We start from the raw sequence: 5,801 nt of genomic DNA, 5'->3' as shown, positions 1-5,801 counted from the left end.
TTGGTTTACAGATTTTCCAGGCACATCTAAGCAAGATAAAGTGATTTGAGGGAGAAGATGGACTAGGAGTTAGTTCTTAGAAGTATTTCTTCAAAAGAAAACAACAGACCTAGCATCACGATTGTTTTCTTTGAATTTTTCTAACATTTTAATATACAGTACTCCATGCTGTGAATTAGCGAGGTTTTGTTCATTCAACGGCTGGTTTGTTAAGATTATACATACCACTGAAACTGGATTATTGGTACTGCAAGTTTCTTCTGGCAACCTATCTCCACAGGTTTCTCTGTTTCCTGGGTTACAATATGCACTTCCCCTTGTTTCTGATGTTGGGGTCCCAGATGACCCTATTTTTATCCTGCCTCCAGGTCTCACAACAGGGCTGCAGAAAAGGAGGAGGAGGTACCAGAATCCTTCATCTTCAGTTTGTATTTCACAGAACTGTATTCAAAGATGACAGCATTGATGGTGAGATTCGAGCCACACCTTGGTTTCTGTAAAGCGCTTTTATGCTTCCAAAGTGTTTCTACATTTTCTCCTCGTGATATCCCTCTAGGGAAGGAGAGCCAGGTATTATCGCCCCCATTTTACAGGAGAGGAAACTGAGGCCCAGCGAGGCTTAATGATTAGTCCACAGCAGGCCAGGAGCAAAGCCGGGGCTAGAACTCCGATCTCCTGATTCCCAGGCACAGGTTCTCCCCCACTGGACCACACTACCTCACTACCACACTACCTGCAAGATGCTGTGACTGCTGCTGGTTTTGGTTGGCCATCCAATCCCCGCTAAAGGTAAAGAGAGTCCCTTACTCTACCGATGAGTTTGTCTCCCAACCTGCCACTTGGTCTTCTTTCCTTCCCAAACATGTCATCCAAAATTCACACTGTTCTAAGAGTTCACTGGAATTGGGAAGGCAAAATTAGGAGACCGGTCCAACGGATGTAACGACGATGTGTCCCAGGACCCTCGGCATCCTCCTCTAGTGGACCTCCACAAGGGATCCCGCCCCGGGCTCTCCTCCAAAGAGCTCCAGCCCGACTAGCCTTACCCGACCCCGGCAGGATGGAGAGAAGCAGCTGCAGCCTGACACCACCTCCAAAAAAGACTGTGGCAGCAGCTGGTGTAGCCATCACCGTGACCGTGGTGGTGACCATGGCATCTGAGAGGAAATCCTGCTCTTCTAGACACGGTACCCCCTCTCAGGGTCGCACCTGGAGAGTTTCCAGTCCTCTACCAGTCTTGGTTAAGGGAGGGAGAGTCAGGCAGAGGCCTACCCAGTCCATTCCTAGCTTGGGTGGTGGCTAACGAGTGGAAGGCAATCTGCTACAAGTCAAAAGTCCCCCGTGCTGGGCAGCAGTGGCACGGGAGAGAGTCGAAGGCGGAGGCATGAGTTTACTGGGCGGAAGACGGCAATGGTAAACCAATTCTGTATTTTTACCAAGAAAACTCTATGGATCCACTACCAGAACGACTGCAGATGGAGAGCGGGGCCTTCTGGAAGACACATGTCCATGGTGTTGCTACAGGTCGGGATCGACTCTACGGCATTGTTTGTGGGGGTACCCTACTGTTCTTTGTTTTTGCCTCTATTTGTCCTATGGTTTGCTTCATTTCTCCTTATGTGTCTGTTACCAGTCCCCACCTTCTTATGAATAGACTGTGAGCCCTCCCTTCCCACCCCCTCAAGGGACAGGGACTATGTCTAATTCCCACCTGTGTATTCTTTCCTAGGACTTGGTAGAGTGCTCTGCCATTACACGTGCGTGTCATTTATTTGACAAAAAAAGAAGGTGTATTTATCCTCCCCCTCCTCTTTTCCTAGGTTTTCTCTAATGCAAAATGTTCCCAAACTACTAGACTTGGAACCATAATCCTCCTCACCTACCAGCATCATGCAGGTGAGGAAGCTGCAGCTGCTGATTTCTGCCCCGAGGCAGTTCATTCAATTCAATTGTATTTATTGAGAGCTTACTGCGTGCAAAGCACTGTACTAAGCACGGCGAGAGAGTACAATACAACAACAGGCACATTCCCTGGCAGTTTGACTTAATTCATTCAATAGTATTTATTGAGTGCTTACTATGTGCAGAGCACTGTACTGAATGCACAAATTGGTAACAGATAGAGGCCTAATGGGAAGACCACCCTCAAAGGACAGGGACTGTGTTTAATTCCCATCTGTGTATCTTCTCTCAGCACTTGTACAAAGTAAGCATGTAATAATAATAACTGTGGCATTTAAGCACTGTAGTTAGTGTTGGGCAGATGCATCAAGGGGCTTACAGTCTAAGTAGGAGGGAGAACAGTTATTGAATCACCATTTTGCAGAAGATGGAATTGAGGCACAGAGAAGTTAGGTGACTTTCCCAAGGTCACACAATAGGATGAGGCAGAGCCGGGCTTAGGTCTGACTCTTTCCGTTGGGCCACACTGCTTCTATTACTACCACACAGTAGACCGGGGAGCTAATCCCCAGCCCTGCCACTGGCCTGTTGTGTGATTTGGGCAAGTCACTTAACCTCCCTATTAATCAATCAATCAATGGTCTTTAGTGAGAGCTTACAATGTGCAGAGCACTGTACTAAGCAATTGGAAGAATACACTACAACAGAGTCAGCCGACTTCTTGGCTGCCCACAGCTAATTTAGAGTCTAAATGGGAAGACAGGCATTAATATAAATACATAAATTAAGGATATGTGCAAAAATGTTGTGAGCCTGAGAGTGGGTGATGGCAAGTGTTTGAAAGGTTCAAATTCAAAGATGACTCAGGAGAAGGAGCAGCAGGATGGCCTAGTGGAAAGAACCTGGGTTATAATCCCGGCTCTCCTAACTGCTTGCTGTGTGACCTTGGGCAAGTCACTTAACTTCTCTTTGCCTCAGGTCCCTCAACTGTAAAATGGAAATTCAAAGCCTGCCCCCTTCTACTTAGACTGTAAGTCCCATGGGGGACGGGGACTGTGCCTGACCTAATTAACTTGTATCTACCCCAGCGCTTAGAACAGTGTTTGACGCATAGAAAGTGTCTAACAGTTACCATTAACTAAAAGGAGTCAGGGAAAATCGAGCTGGAAATGTGATTTTAATGGGACTTTGGAGGTGGAGAGAGTGGCGCTCTGGTGTATATGGAGCGGAAGGGAGTCCCTGGCCAGAGGGAGGACGTGAGAAAGGGATTGGTGGCAAGGCAGAAGAGATGGAGGCCTAGTGAGCAAGCTGACACTAAAGGAGTGAAGTGTGGGGATGTGAGATAAGGTAGGAGGGGGCAAGCTAGTTCATTCATTCAATAGTATTTATTGAGCACTTACTATGTGCAGAGCACTGTACTAAGCGCTTGGAATGAACAAGTCAGCAACAGATAGAGACAGTCCCTGCCATTTGACGGGCTTACAGTTTAATCGGGGGAGACGGACAGACAAGAACAATGGCAATAAATAGAGTCGAGGGGAAGAACATCTCATAAAAACAATGGCAACTAAATAGAATCAAGGCGATGTACATTTCATTAACAAAATAAATAGGGTAATGGAAATAAATTCAGTTGAGCAGACGAGTACAGTGCTGAGGGGATGGGAAGGGAGAGGTGGAGGAGCAGAGGGAAATGGGGGGGAAAGAGGGTTAAGCTGCGGAGAGGTGAAGGGGGGGTGGTAGAGGGAGTAGAGGGAGAAGAGGAGCTCAGTCTGGGAAGGCCTCTTGGAGGAGGTGAGTTTTAAGTAGGGTTTTGAAGAGGGGAAGAGAATCAGTTTGGTGGAGGTGAGGAGGGAGGGCGTTCCAGGACCGCGGGAGGACGTGGCCCGGGGGTCGACGGCGGGATAGGCGAGACCGAGGGACGGCGAGGAGGTGGGCGGCGGAGGAGCGGAGCGTGCGGGGTGGGCGGTAGAAAGAGAGAAGGGAGGAGAGGTAGGAAGGGCCAAGGTGACGTAGAGCCTTGAAGCCTAGAGTGAGGGGTTTTTGTTTGGAGCGGAGGTTAATAATAATAATGTTGGTATTTGTTAAGCGCTTACTATGTGCCGAGCACTGTTCTAAGTGCTGGGGTAGACATAGGGGAATCAGGTTGTCCCACGTGGGGCTCACAGTCTTCATCCCCATTTTACAGATGAGGGAACTGAGGCACAGAGAAGTTAAGTGACTTGCCCACAGTCACACAGCCGACAAGTGGCAGAGCTGGGATTCGAACTCATGAGCCCTGACTCCAAAGTCCGTGCTCTTTCCACTGAGCCACGCTGCTTCGCCACCACTGGAGTTGTTTAAGAAGGGGAGTGACATGCCCAGATCGTTTCTGCGGGAAGATGAGCCGGGCAGCGGAGTGAAGAATAGACTGGAGCGGGGCGAGAGAGGAGGAAGGGAGGTCAGAGAGAAGGCTGACACAGTAGTCTAGCCGGGATATAACGAGAGCCCGTAACAGTAAGGTAGCCGTTTGGGTGGAGAGGAAAGGGCGGATCTTGGCGATATTGTAGAGGTGAAACCGGCAGGTCTCGGTAACGGATAGGATGTGTGGGGTGAACGAGAGAGACGAGTCAAGGATGACACCGAGATCGCGGGCCCGAGAGACGGGAAGGATGGTCGTGCCATCCACGGTGATAGAGAAGTCGGGGAGAGGACCGGGTTTGGGAGGGAAGATGAGGAGCTCAGTCTCGCTCATGTTGAGTTTTAGGTGGCGGGCCGACATCCAGGTGGAGACGTCCCGGAGGCGGGAGGAGATGCGAGCCTGAAGGGAGGGGGAGAGGACAGGGGCGGAGATGTAGATCTGCGTGTCATCTGCGTAGAGATGGTAGTCAAAGCCGTGAGAGCGAATGAGTTCACCGAGGGAGTGAGTGTAAATGGAGAACAGAAGAGGGCCAAGAACTGACCCTTGAGGAACTCCAACAGTTAAAGGATGGGAGGGGGAGGAGGGGCCAGCGAAGGAGACCGAGAATGACTGGCCAGAGAGGTAAGAGGAGAACCGGGAGAGGACGGAGTCCGTGAAGCCAAGGTGAGATAAGGTATGGAGGAGGAGGGGATGGTCGACAGTGTCAAAGACAGCAGAGAGGTCAAGGAGGATCAGAATGGAGTAGGAGCCATTGGATTTGGCAAGAAGGAGGTCATGGGTGACCTTAGAGAGAGCAGTCTCGGTAGAGTGGAGGGGACGGAAGCCAGATTGGAGGGGGTCCAGGAGAGAATGGAAGTTAAGGGAGTTAAGGAATTCTAGTTGAGTGATTAAGTTGTCTTGTTTTTGTCCGTCTGTCTCCCCGGATTAGAATGTAAGCCCATCTGATGGGCAGGGATCATCTCTATCTGTTGCCGAATTGTACATTCCAAGCGCTTAGTACAGTGCTCTGCACATAAGTAAGCGCTCAATAAATACTATTGAATGAATGAATGCTTTAAAGGCAATGGCAAGGAGTTTCTGTTCGATGCAGAGGTGGAAGGGCAACCGCTTGAGGTCACTAATACCATTATGATGATGCCCTCAGTGGCTCACGTTCAGTGGCCCGAACTTGCAGGCCTACCCTTTGCCACTTGTCTAACCAGACGTTTTGAACGAAAGTGAGGATGGGCCAGCAAATCCTTAGTCTTCACCCACCACCACCCGAAAACAAACCTAGCCTGGACATGGCCTACTGAGTGAGTGAACCAAAAGTCCTCTGCAATCGGACCCAATATTGGCCACCCGGGTGTTAAGCAAAAGAACGACATCGTTTGGTAACAATGGGCGTGGAACTCTGTTGTATTGTACTTTCTCAAGCACTTAGTACAGTGCTCTGAACAAAGTACTTAGTAAATATCGATGATGATTCCAATTTACACGTAGACAATTCTACACGCCA

General features: G+C 49.4%; 1 non-coding gene across 1 annotated transcript; it reads left to right on the top strand.

The window, feature by feature from the left end:
- The first annotated feature begins 1,191 nt into the window (after positions 1-1,191).
- Positions 1,192-1,329, top strand: LOC114815509. Its single transcript, XR_003763297.1, has one exon. It is a non-coding gene; the product is annotated as a small nucleolar RNA SNORA7 (small nucleolar RNA).
- The last annotated feature ends 4,472 nt before the right edge of the window (positions 1,330-5,801 follow it).

This window comes from Ornithorhynchus anatinus, chromosome 1 (assembly GCF_004115215.2).
Source record: "Ornithorhynchus anatinus isolate Pmale09 chromosome 1, mOrnAna1.pri.v4, whole genome shotgun sequence".
NCBI lineage: Eukaryota > Metazoa > Chordata > Mammalia > Monotremata > Ornithorhynchidae > Ornithorhynchus > Ornithorhynchus anatinus.
This window is presented reverse-complemented; position numbering and strand designations above follow the sequence as displayed.